Genomic DNA, 14,633 nt, shown 5'->3' with positions numbered 1-14,633 from the left:
CATTCTTTACAGAACCATAAAAATATATTTTAAAATTCATAGGGAAGCAAAAAAAGAGTCCAAATAGCTGAGGCAATCCTAATCAAATAGAACAAAGCTAGAGGCATTCACATTACCTGAATTCAAACTATACTACAAGTTTACAGTAACCAAAAGAACATGGTACTGGTAGAAAAAATAGACACATAAACTGAAGGAAGAGAGCCAGGAATTAAATCCACACACCTATAACCAATTGATCTTCAATAAGCAATGGGGAAAGAACTCAATATTTAATAAATGGTGCTAGGATAACTGGCTAACCATATGCAGAAGATTGAAACGGGACTGCTTCCTTACACCATATACAAAATTTAACTGAAGATGGATAAAAACTTACATGTAAAACCTGAAAGTAGAAAAACTCTGGAATACAACCTAGACAATATCATCCTGGACTTAGGACCTGGCAAAGACTTTGTGACGAAGATATCAAAAGCAATTCCAAGAAAAACAAAAAATTAACAACTGGGACCTAAATAAACCAAAGAGATTCTGCACAGGGGGAAGAAAACTATCAACAGAGTGAACAAGCAGGCTACAGAATGGGAGAAAAGTATTTGCAAACTATGCATCTGACAAAGGTCTAATATCCAGAATCTATAAGAAAATTAAACAAGTTTATAAGCAAAAAAACAAACATTAAAAAGTTGGTAAAATACATGAACAGACACTTCTTAAAAGAAGACAAATGTTGGACATATACATATCCAACAAGTATATGAAAAAATGTTCACCATCACTAATCATTAGGAAATGCAAATTAAAACAACAATGAGATATCATCTTACACCAGTCAAAATGGCTATTGTCAAAAAGTGAAAAAAATAACAGATTCTGGAAAGGATGTGGAGAAAAGGGAATGCTTATGCATTTCTGGTGGGAATGTAAATTACTTTAGCCACTGTGGATAGTAGTTTGGCAAGTTCTCGAAGAACTTAAAAAAGAAACACATTGTTACTAGCAATCCCATTATTGGTCATATACTCAAAGGATTATAAATTGTTCTACCATAAAAACAATTCATGCATATGTTAATTACAACAGTATTCACAATAGCAAACACATGGAATCAACATAAATGCCCATTAATGATAGACTAATTTTTTTTAAGGTGGTACATATACACAATGGAATACTATGCAGCCATAAAAAAGAAAGTGATCATGTCCTTTGCAGCAACATGGATGGACCTGGAGGTCATTATCCTAAGTGAACTAACACAGGAAGAGGAAACCAAATACTACACCTTCTCACTTATAAGTGGAAGCCAACCTTTGAGTACGTGGGTACACAAAGAAGGGAACAACAGACACTGGGGCCTACTTGAGCATGGAGGTTGGGAGGAGAAATTGCATTGAAAAGCTACCTATTTGTACTATGCTTATTACCTGGGTGACAAAATAACCTGTACACCAAACCCTCGTCACGCACAATTTACCTGTGTAACAAACCTGCACCTGTATTCTATGACCCTGAAATAAAAGTAAAAAAAAAAAAAAGTTAAATCCCTTGTGTATATATACACCACATATTTTTATCTATTCATTTGTTGATGGACACTGTATTAGTCTGTTTTCACGCTGCTGTGAGGAATACCTGAGACTGCGTAATTTATAAAAATAAAAAAAGAGATTTAATTGATTCACAGTTCCACATGAATGGGGAGGCCTCAGGAAACATGATCATGATGGAAGGCAAAGGGGAAGCAAGGACCTTTTTCATATGGCAGCAAGAGAGCGAGAGAGAGAGCGGGGGTGCTGCCAAACACTTTTGAAACATTAGATCTTGTGAGAACTCCCTCACTATCATGAGAACAGCATGGGAGGAGCCGCCCCCATGAGCTAATAACCTCCCACCAGAACCCTCCCTCAACATGTGAAGATTACAATTCTAGATGAGATTTGGATGGGAACACAGCCAAACCATATCTAAGACACTTAAGTTGATTCTTTATCTTGCCTATTGTGAATAGTACTACAACAAACACGAGAGTGCAGATGTCTCTGTTATACTGATTTCCTTACTTTTGGATACATGCCCAACAATAAGATTTATGGATCATATGGTTCCTCTATTTTTAGTGTTGTGAAGAAGTTTCATACTGTTTCCCGTAAGGGTTTTACTGGTTTACATTCCCACCAACAGTGTATGAGCATTCCCCTTTCTTTGCTTCCTCACCATCATTTGCTATCTTTTCTCAGTAATAGCCATTCTAACTGGGGTGAGATTATATCTCATGGTGGTTTATGGTTTTGATATGCACTTCTTTGATTATCAGTGGTGTTGAGCATCTTTTCATACACCTGTTAGCCATTTGTATGTCTTCTTTGAGAAATGTGTATTCAGGTCTTTATCCTATTTTTAGATTAGATTAGTTGTTTTGTTTTTGTTTTTGTTTTATTATTGAGTTGTTTGAGTTTCTCATATATTCTTGTTATTAATCCCTTGTCAGGTGAATAGTTTGCAAATATTTTCTCCTATCCTCTAGGTTGTCTCTTCACTTTATGAATTATTTCCTTTGCTGCACAGATGCTTTTTAGCTTGATGTAATCCATTTTTTCCTTTTGTTGCCTGTGCGTTTGAGGTCTTATCCCAAAAATATTTGTCCAAACTAATGTCCTGTAACATTTCTCCAATTTTTTTTCTAGTAGTTTTATAGTTTAAGGTCTTAGTATTAAGTCTTTAATTCATTTGAGCTAATTTTTGTATATGGTGAAAGATGAAGATCTATTTTCTTTCTTCTGCCTTCAGATATCCAGTTTTCCCAGTAGCATTATTGGAGAGATTGATCTATCTCCATTGTATCTTCTTGGTGCCTTTGTCAAAAATTAGTTGACTATTAAGAGTGTGGATATATTTCTAATTTCTCTATTTGTTCCATTGGTCTATGTATCTGTTTTTATGCAGGTACCATACTGTTTAGATTACTATAGTTTTAAAGTATAATTAGACATCAGGTAGTCTGATGTATGCAATTTTGTTCTTTTTGCTCAGAAACTTTTTTTTTTAGCTATTTGGATTCCTTTTTAGCTCCACACGAATTTTTGGATTGTTTTCTATATCTATGAACAATCATTGATATTTTGACAGGGATTGCATTGAATCTATAGATTGCTTTAGATATTGTAAATATTTTAACAATATTAATTCTTACAATACATGAGAATGAGAAGTCTTTCCATTTTTGTGTATTACACAAAACATTTCTTTCATACATGTTTTATAGTTTTCCTTGTAGAGATCTTTACCTCTTTAGTTAAATTTATTCCTATTTTTTTGGTAGCTATAATAAATGGGATTGCTTTTTTGATTTATTATTCAGCGAGATTACTGTTAGTATATAGAAATACTACTGATTTTGGTATGTTGATTTTGTATCCCTTAAATTCAGTGCATTTATTTATTAGTTCTAAGATTTTGTCAGGTGCAGTGAAGGGCAATATGACTTCTTCCTTTGCAGTTTGAATGCCCTTTACTTCTTTATGTTGCCAAATTGTTCTGGCTATGACTTGAAGAAATATGTTGAATAGAACTGGTGAAAGTGGGCATCTTTGTATTGTTCCAGTTCTTAGCTGAAAGGCTTGAGTTGTTCTCCATTCAGTAAAATATTAGCTATGGGCTTGTCATATATAACATTTATTGCATTGAGTTAGGTTCCTTCTACGTCCAATTTGTTTTGACTTTCACCATGAAAGGATGTTGAATTTTATCAAATGCTCTTTCCCCATCTATTTAAATGATTATATAATTTTTGTCCTTGATTCTGTGTGACTTTTTGGTATCATAATTATTGATTTGCTTATGATGAACTATCCTTTTATCACTGATAACAATTTTACTTGATCCTGTTGAATAACCTTTTAATGTGTTTTTGAATTATGTTGGCTAGTATTTTTTTGAGGATTTTGGACCTATATTTATCAGGAATATTTATCTGTCCCCATCTATTTAAATTATTATATAATTTTTGTCCTTGATTCTGTGTGATTTGTTGGTATCGTATTTACTGATTTGCATATGATGAACTATCCTTTTATCACTGATAACAATCTTACTTGATCATGGTGAATAAACTGTTAATGAGTGGTTGAATTATGTTGGTTAGTATCTTCTTGAGGATTTTGGACCTATGTTTATCAGGGATATTTACCTTTAGTTTCTTCTTTATTTATTTATTTTTTTGTCTTCATCTCTTTTTGATATCAGGGTAATGCTAGCCTCATAGAATGAATCTGGAAGTATTTCTTCCTCTTCAGTTTTTTGAAATCGTTTGAGTAGAATTGGAATCAGTTATTTAAATATTTGATAGAATTGAGCATTAATATTTGTGTTTACTCAAGATAAATTAATTTATTTTCTATTGTTTCAAGTTTTGAAAAATACACATTTCCTTATAAATGCATTTGTAACGTTTGTATATCTACATATACATACATACATATGTATGTATATATATGTATGTATGTAGATATACATACAAGTATCACATAAATTATAGATTAACATATAGATATTAAACATGTTATATTTTATGCACATGTATTGGTATTTATTAATTCAGTTATTAATTTAGGCGTATGATTATTGATAAACACAGAAACTGCACTAGTATGCATTTTGTATAGCTTAGCAAAAGGGAAATAAACATAAATAATATACTAAGGAACCACAAGGTGCAGATAAGCAAGTTTGGAGAAATAAAAGATTTAAAAGAGAGTAGAAGAAAAGATGCATAAAGGAGGAGAGAAAGATTCTATGGGAAAATAAAGAATCTGAAGACGATGTGGCTGCAAATAGCTGTAGTTCACTCAGATGCTACAGGGCATCTGATTTTGATGACTGCATATGTTCTGTTCAGGGAGATTTGCTTGTTATAAATAATTCTTTTTACATTTCATCATTTTTTTCCAACTTTGAGTTACTGAAACGACAACAGCCATGTAGATTCCTGACCACAAATCAGAAACTTCCCAGATTTTTCTACCTGTATCAAATGAAATAAATGCTCCCTATAAATACTGTAATAATTACATAATATTTGTAAAAAATACTTATATATAGAAAATATTTTATATTATTTGCTTGTATGATGAACAGTATTATAAAGAATATAACAAATGTATTAACATTTTCTTTAGTTTTATTTTGTATTTTTCATTTTACACATATATAGTAGGTGTATATATTTATGAGATTCATGAGATATTTCGATATAGTCTTACAGTTGGTAATAAGTATATCAGGGTTAATGGAGTATCCATCACCTCAAACATTTATCATTTCTTTGTGTTACAAATGCTCTAATTATACTATTTTAGTTATTTCAAAATTTACAATAAATTATGGTGAATTGTAATCACCTGTTGTGCTATCAAATGCTAGATTTATTTATTCTATGTAATTACATTTTTGTACCCATTAACTATCCCCACTTCTCCTCCCCACCCTGCCACACCTAACTACCTTTCTCAACCTCTGTTATCCATAACTCTAGACTCTGTCTCCATCAGTTCAGTTGTTTTAATGTTTAGCCCCCAGAAATAAGTGAGAACATGTGAAGTTTATCATTCTATGTCTGGCTTATTCCACTTAACATAATGTCCTCTAGTACCTTCCATGTTATTGCAAATGATAGGCTCTCATTCTTTATTTTGGCTAATACTCTATTGAGTATATGTATTGCATTTTCTTTATTCATGCGTCTGTTTATGGACACATAGGTTGATTCCGAATATTGGCTATTGTGAATAGTGCTGCAATAAACATGGGAGTGCAGATATCTCTTCAATATCCTGATTTCCTTTCTATCAAGTATTTACTGAGCAGTGGGATTGCTGGATCATATGGTAGCTCTATTTTTAGTTTTTTGAGGAACTTCCTTATTTTTCTCCATAATGGCTGTACTGGTTTGCATTCCTACCAACAGTGTACAAAGGTTCTTTTTTTTTCACATCCTTGCTGGCATTCATTATTACCTCTCTTTTGGATAAATGCTATTTTAACTGGAGTGAGATACATATCTCTGATGATCAATGAGATTGAACACCTTTTCATATACCTTTTTGTCATTTGAATGTCTTCTATAGAGAAATGTTTATTCAAATATTTCCACCATTTTAAAATCAGATTATTAGATTTTTTTTTCCATTTGAGTTGTCTGAGCTCTTTATAGATCCTGGTTATTAATCTCTTGTCAGATAGATAGTTTCCAAATAGCTTGTCCCATTCTGTGGGCTGTCTCTTCAATTTTTTGATATTTCCTTTGCTGTGCAGAAGCTTTTTAAAGTTAATGTAATCCCATTTGTCCATTTTTGCTTGGATTGCCTGTGTTTGTGGGGTAGTACTCAAAAAATCTTTGCCCAGAACAATTTCCTAGAGAGTTTTCCCAATGTTATCTTTTAGTAGTTTCATAGTTTCAGGTCTTAGATTTAACTCTGTAAAACATTTTGATTTAGGCTGGTTGCGGTGGCTCATGCCTGTAATCCCAGCACTTTAGGAGGCTGAGGCAGGTGGATCACTTGAGGTCAGGAGTTCGAGACCAGCCTGGCTAATGTGGCGAAACCTCGTCTCTACAAAAAATACAAAATTAGCCAGGCGTGGTGGCACACGCCTATAATCCCAGCTACTCGGGAGCCTGAGGCAGGAGAATTGTGTGAACTTGGGAGGCAGAGATTGCAGTGAGTGGAGATCATGCCACTGCACTCTAGCCTGGGCAACAGAGCGAGACTCCATCTCAAAAAAAAAAAAAAAAAAAGATTTTGATTTAATTTTTGTTAAATGGTAAAATATAGGAGTCTAATTTCATTCTTCTACTTACAAATATCCATTTTTTATTATACTTTAAGTTTTGAGATACATGTGCAGAACATGCAGGTCTGTTACATAGGTATACACGTACCATGATGGTTTGCTGCACCCATCAACCCATCCTCTACGTTAGATATTTCTCCTAATGCTATCCCTCCTCTGGTCCCCGACCCCCCTACAGACCCCAGTGTGTGATATTCCCCTCCCTGTGTCCATGCGTTCTCATTGTTCAACTCCCACTTATGAGTGAGAACATGCAGTGTTTGGTTTTCTCTTCCTGTGTTAGTTTGCTGAGAATGATGGTTTCCAGCTTAGCACTATTTATTGAAGGGGCAGTCCTATATGTTCTTGACACCTATGTTGAAAGTGAGTTCACTGTAGATGTACTGATTTATTTCTGAGTTCTGTCTTCTGTTCCCTTGGTCTATGTGTTTGTTTTTATACCAGTACCATGCTATTTTAATTTCAATAGTTCTGTAGTATAATTTGAAGTCAGGTAATGTGATTCTTCCAGTTGTGTTATTTTTGCTCAGAATGGCTTTGATTATTCTGGGTTTTTTGTGGTTCCATATACATTTTAAGATTGCTTTTTCTATTTATGTATAGATATAATTGGTATTTTGACAGTAATTGCATTGAATATGTAGACTGCTTTGAGTAGTATAGACATTTAACAATATTGATTCTTCCAGTTCATGAACATGAAACATCTTTCCATGTTTTTTGTATTATCTTCAATTTCTTTCATCAATGTTTTAGTTTTCATTTTAGAGATCTTTTTAACTTCTTTGGTTAATTTTTATTCCTAGGTATTTTATCTTATTTGTAGATATTGTAAATGGGATTACTATCTTGATTTATTTTTCAGATAGTTCACTGTTGGCATGTAGAAATGCTACTGATTCTTGCATGTTGATTGTGTATCCTACAACTTTACTGAATTTTTTTATCAGTTCTAATAATTTTTGTTGGAGTCTGTAGATTTCTCCATATTAACATTTCTTTTAAATTTGGCTAAACTCTTAGTGACAATGTGGCACATTTTGTACAGCTCAGAATTTAATCTTATTCAAATCTGCCAGCTGAATTTTATAACAAAAATATTTTGAAAATGAATAGATCCTGTATTCAATGACTCTAATAATAGGTGCAATATGTAAAAAGCATTTATTGATATCACTCAAACTATTCTCAAAACTAAGCAAACAAGATTACAATTTTTATGAAATAATTTTCATTCTTTTATTAAGCTTGATTTGTTTCATAATATTCTGTTTCACTTTTTTAAAATAAAATACATGTATTCACAAAAAGTCAAATGTAATTTTTCTACAGAAATTTATTTTATGCTTACTATGTTCAAGGAACTGTTGCATTTATATTGATTTTTAATCACCATTCAAAGAGCATTATATCAGCTTCTCTTAATGCATGTTTAAAGGTGGCTAAAATATAAGGAAATTAAATAGAAAATAAAATAAACCATCAGACTTTCAATCAACTATAAGAAGAAAATTTTGATTTGTTTTTTATCTGTTTATAAATACTTTTTCCCCTAAGATTTCATCATTAGTGTCACATAGTTTGCTATTTCATACATATCATAGTGAGAGTCTTTTCTGTATTCATAAGGAAATATTAGTTTATATTCCAGAACTGTATATGCAGTCCATATAAAATGTCTAAAGAAATGTTCCATGCTGCTGGAGGAATGTAATTTCAAGTTCATTAACATCACAGAAATTAAAAACAAGTCAGAGACATAATTTTTCTTTAAAAATTCCCCCAAAAGTAGGAGAATGATTTAGATTAGTGATATGGTTTGGATCTGTGTCCCTGCCCAAATCTCATGTCAAATTGTAGTCCCAATGTTTGAGGTGGGGCCTGTTGGGAGGTGATTTCATCATGGGAGCAGTTTCTAATGGTTTAGTCCCATCCCCTCATTCTATTCTTGGAATGGATTTCTCACAAGATCTCGCTGTTTAAAAGTGTGTGGCACGTCCCCCCCACCGCCCCTTCCCACTCTTCTAGCCATGGACCATGTGTGATGAGCCTGCTTCCCCTTTGCCTTCCACCATAATTGGAAGATTTCTGAGGCCTACCCTGACAGAAGCCTAGCAGATGACAAGCATCATGCTTCCTGTACCACCTGAGAAACCATTAGCCAATGAAACCTCTTTTCTTTATAAATTACCCAGTCTCAGGTATTTCTTTATAGCAATGCAAAAGCAAACTAATGCAATGAAATAAGATTCAAACAGAGGAACCACATGGATCATTTTCCACTCAACCTTCATTTTTAACTTAGATCATGAATTCTTGGTGTAATAATGACTCATAGATGTATAATACAGTAGACTAGAATTCATGGGACCTAGATTCTAGCTGTAAAATCCTAGCTACCAGCCACTAGAGAACACCATTTTGGACAAGGATTTAGAATTTACAGAAATTGTTTTTCTTGTGTAAAGTAACGGAATTGACTGATACCATAGATTATCTCTTCTAGCAATTTTATGTATATTCTAATTATTTCAGTCTGTGTTAACAATACACTAGAGTTTTTATTTATATTATCATTTTGTAGTTATACATAAGAACTACTTATAATGCCCTATATGTTTTATTTATTGCTTTATCAAAGTGCATTTAGGGCAATATTAAAATATGAAGACCTCTAGTAAATGAGTAAGATATACTTTCACAATGATGTATTTGTGGTGCAAAATGATGAACTCATAGAATGTCACTAAATATTCTTTGTTATTTCTATTAATGTGACTGTAAGATTTTTTCATGTGAACCCTGGTCTATCCCTGGTTTTCAATAAAACTACCTTTTGAGAGAATAAATTATTTCATCTTTTCTTCATACATTTATAAATTCATCAATGACTGATGATTTAGATTCTATCTGAGCTGGTGACCTTGAGCTAGAAGACTTAGCATTCTGTTATAATCAACCCCCTGAGCCTTCTTTCATCTTATTTGGGATTTGTTGTTTAAACTGATATTATGTGAATGCCTGAATATTGTTATTTAAAGATACATTAGTGCTCTTAAGCACTTACTACTAAGCAACCCTCATTGCTCCCTTGTTTCCAGGAGAATGGATATTAAATATTTATCATCAGAATAAACAAAAACTACTTACACTGTCATTGTGATGCTCCAAAAATAAATTTGATTATATAAGGGTACTAAACTACCCGTCAGCATTCAGGAATATGTTTTTATTTCCAAACTAAATCAAAACTGTTAACATAGTAGCATTTTTTAATATAATTTAATTCAAGGAATCAGATTTTATCATTCTTTACATATGTTAGCAAGGAAGATTCTGAAAAAGTATGTTTTCCAAAGAATAAAATCAGAGCATATAAAATGTTCTTGTTGAAAACATCTATCCATTTATCCATCCCTTATCCATCCATCCATCCATTCATCTATCCACCCATCCATGCATCCATTGATCCTTCCATCCATCCATCCATCCATCCATCCATGAATCCATCCATCTATCAATTCAAGAAGTATTTGTTGACCTCTATCATATCCCAGATACGGTTCTAGGTGGAAGAATGAAGCAAAGCCTTTGTATTATAGGGAAAGTACATTTTCGATAAATTTTCTTTTTGCTTGACTAGACAAAGTAGATTCTCTGGTTCTTTCAACATTTGGAATGATAGGTGACACATAGAGGTATTATACATTCTGGATTTATTTGCCTACTTATTTTTTAGTGCATGCCCTCTCTCTTTCCCTAATGCATTTTAAAATAATTTTGTTTTTATTTTTTTGCCTTTCCTGCAGTGCATTTGCTCCATTTCCCGTGTCTCTATTTTTCTGTTGCCTATTCTCTTTGCCTATTCTGCTAAGTATATTTAAATATCAAAATATATACTATCAGGCTGGGTGTGGTGGCTCACATCTGTAATTCCAACACTTTGGGAGGCCGAGACAGGTGGATCACGAGGTCAAGAGTTTGAGACCAGCCTGACCAACATGGTGAAACCCCGTTTCTACTAAAAATACCAAAATTAGCCAGGCATGGTGGCATGCGCCTGTAATCCCAGCTACTCAGGAGGCTGAGGCAGTAGAATCACTTGAACCCGGGAGGCAGAGTTTGCAGTGAGCTGAGTTCGTGCTATTGCACTGCAGCCTGGGCAACAGAGGGAGACTGTCTCAAAAAATAAATAAATAAATAAATAAATAAATAAAAATAAAAACAAAATATATACTATCTGGTATTGATAGCTCGTATGGACCTCAAATATTTATATCACAATCTGATTTTTTCCTGGTAGGTCATGCTCACTCTTGAACTCTAACAAAGTGCCAGTGCTGAATGATGTGGTGCCTTCTGTAGGTCAGTATAAAATTGTCTTCCCAACTTCAGTAGGCAAAAGAATAATGGCCTTAGAGCTTACTCTTCAAATCAGCTAGATGCTTCAGGATTTGATAGGTAACTAGAACTCTCCTGTGTGCAGTGAGTAGGGATGTCCCTTCAGTAGTCTTCTCTAACAACAGGGATGTTGTTCACAATTTTCTCATTTCTGGTGAGTTTCCTTCTAAGCACATTAACTTGAGTAGAGAGGAATAAGCCTCCTTAGAGTGAAGATGTGAATGCAGAAATTTCAGGCCTGTCAACACAGCATATTCCTTCACCACTCTTTTGCCAGCAACTTTCAGATTTCCAGATGGGACAGAGATTTATCTTTCCCATTGGAGTAAAGAGCCAAATTTATATGCCTAGGTGAACTCTTCTGTGTTCACATTTAGAATAATTTATTTTGGAGCCTTTATGTACATTGGGGCCTTAATATTGTTTCATACATGCACAATGAATAAACATTAAAAATATTTCCAACAATATTAAGTCTATAAAAGAAAAGTATGAAGGTCAAATATAATTTGTTTTTCAAAAATAACGTGCTATGTTTTGCTTTCTTTTGTGAAATTTGTGAAAGGAGACCTTAATAGATAATACTTTGTGAAACTTTATTAATCAGATGATATTTATTCAAAAAGAAACTAACACATAATCATTTAAGTCTTGCTTTTATTCTAATAAAAAAGTGTCCTTTTTTAGTATAGTCACAATTCCTCCCAGATTCGTATATTTAAATCTTGATTCCAGATGAGGTGGTATTTTGAGGTGAGGCCTTTGGAATACAATTTGGTAATGAGTGTGGTGACCTCATGAATGGCTGAAATGCCCACGGAAGAAGAAATAGGAGAGTAATCTCCCTCCCTGCCATGAGAGGGTACAGCTAGAAAGCACAGTCTTTAAACCAAGAAAAGAGCCTCCACCAAGAACCTGACTATGCTGACACCCTGATTTCAGACTTTTGGCATGTAAAACTATGAGAAATAAATGTCGTTGTTTAAGTCATGCAATCCACGATACTCTGTTATAAGCCCAAACTAAGACACAAATATAGATAATTTTTTGCTGTTCTTGTTTTCACTAGAGTTAATGTATTTTTTAGATAATAATTTGTCATGGGCCTTGTATTATATTATCTTCAACCTGTATTTAATATTTTATTTTCTTATATGGCACTCTAGAAAAAAAAACTAGACTGGTGGAAGAATGATTGGACATCTATTATCTTAAAAATCTGCTCTACAACCATTCTTGTGTTCTCTGGTAACAAGATCATAAGTTTTGCTTTGAGAAACCATCTAATCATGGGCATATTTTGGAGGGGCTATTAATAAAAATGCTCCATCCTTCACTTGTCAAAGAATGCAAGAGGTTAGACTCCCACCCTCTTTAGTCCCGTCAGGTTCATTGTAAAAACTTCTGCAGTATAACACAAAAGCTGAAAACCATAACAATTTATTTTTCCTAATATGACCTCTTGGGACACTGTCTGCTACTTATTTCTTCTCTAGTTTATTTTATGAAAACCCTGACTCTTATTTTTTCATTCAGTGACCCCATATCTATGACTACCTTTGCACTCATTTTTGATAGTCCTTTTATTATTATTAATAAAGAATTCTGTCTGATAGAGGAGGTGGTACAGAAGATATTTTAGATTCAAATATAATACATAAACTTGAAAAAACTTTTGTACTTCTGAATGAAAATAGACCCAGTGTTTGGTTATGTCTGTCATACTGTGAATGTGGCCATTGTCCTAAATGAGCATTGGTGTAGGGTTTTGTTTTCCCAAAAGCTTTTACATATTTAATTCACGTGAGTCCTTTGTTTCTGTATTACGTATGGGGATTACTGAGTAGCGCTAGTACTTTTCTGCCCCAGAGCATTGCAGTTATTTTTGTGTGTGGCCTTGTTTGATTATATTAGTGTTGCTTTATTGTGCTTCAGGATATTTTATAATTATTCAGTGCATTGTAATCTTCAAGTGAGTCCCCAGAGGATGCTTTCAAATAATTTGTGCTGTTTTTTAGATCTCATATCATTCCATAGATGTAGCACTTAGTAAAAATTGTGATGCTTCATTTTATTCTAGAAGACTGGAAAGAATGTGCTTTTGAAAAAATGTTATACCTCAAAGCCAACAGAGAGAACTTCACAGTTTATCAGGGGCATGTCAATGAACACAATTATTTAACTTGAGCAATTTTACAATTAAGTCATATATAGCAATAGCATTATTTAAATAAGATTTAAACTATAAAGACAGGCACATGTGAAAATGAATTTCTCAGTAGCTCTCTACTAAATCATTGTTTCAGCCAGAATAGACTGTAGAAAGGAATATGAACATTTCTGCTGTAGTCCAGGAAAATATATCTATTAACAAGAAAGCACTAACTGTATATGTTGTCAAAGAAAAATGAGACAAGCAAATCCTGCCATAGAAATTGTGGAATAACTTATTTTTATAATGCTGTACCTTTTACTTTTATTATTTTCTTTTAGGGTTCCTCATAATTCATAGGATCCATTGATTAAACAAAGGACTAGACGTCAAGATTGCTGAGATCCAATTCAGGCTCAGAATTTTATTGATAAACTTAATCTTGGTTTACTTGTCTTATTCTGTGTAAAACTTTCCTGCATACATCTTTCTGAAAAAAAATCTCTCTTATGAATTTATCAATCATAAAAAAGTAAGAAAATTTGAGGGGAAAGAATATAAATGCATATTTCAGTGCACTTAAAGAATGTTTGTTTGCTTTAGAAGACACAATAATTCTATTTTATACTCTCCATATCCTCCAACATCTACTTATATCTTATCTCAAACAATACTTAAAGAAAGAAGGTTAAGGAAGGACAGAGGAGCTTTACCAAAAAATAGCTTAATATATTTCAAAGAATACATTTAAATTTATGTCCTGAGATTCAAGTTGTAAAATATGAAGAAGGGAATAGTCTGTGTAATGCAAATCAACACTTAACATGTGTACTTTGTCATTTCTGAATAAAAATGCTATTTTCAAAAGACACTCACTCAGCCGTCTTCCATGAGGCTGTCCTGGAACCTCCTAGAATGAAGATATTGTTAGAAAACCAGGTTAGATAACAAGAGAGAAAGAACAAATACTAAGTAAACACAGTTAATAAAAAGGTATGAATGTTTTTTACAAACTCATTGTAATGACTTTTTTTCTCATTACTCTGGGTTATTGACTCCATTTTTTAACAAATTTAATATTTAGAGAATTATATTAATTATTTGGAATGTCAGGATAATATGGTAAATAATAATGTAATGTCATGATTCTAATGATTTTACCTACAAATGTCTAGTTATCAATGTTTACTCTAAACGAGACTGAGATTAAATGTGAAAATGATTTACT

The sequence above is a fragment of the Pongo abelii genome, chromosome 4 (genome assembly GCF_028885655.2).
Source record: "Pongo abelii isolate AG06213 chromosome 4, NHGRI_mPonAbe1-v2.0_pri, whole genome shotgun sequence".
In the NCBI taxonomy this organism is placed as follows: domain Eukaryota; kingdom Metazoa; phylum Chordata; class Mammalia; order Primates; family Hominidae; genus Pongo; species Pongo abelii.
This window is presented reverse-complemented; position numbering follows the sequence as displayed.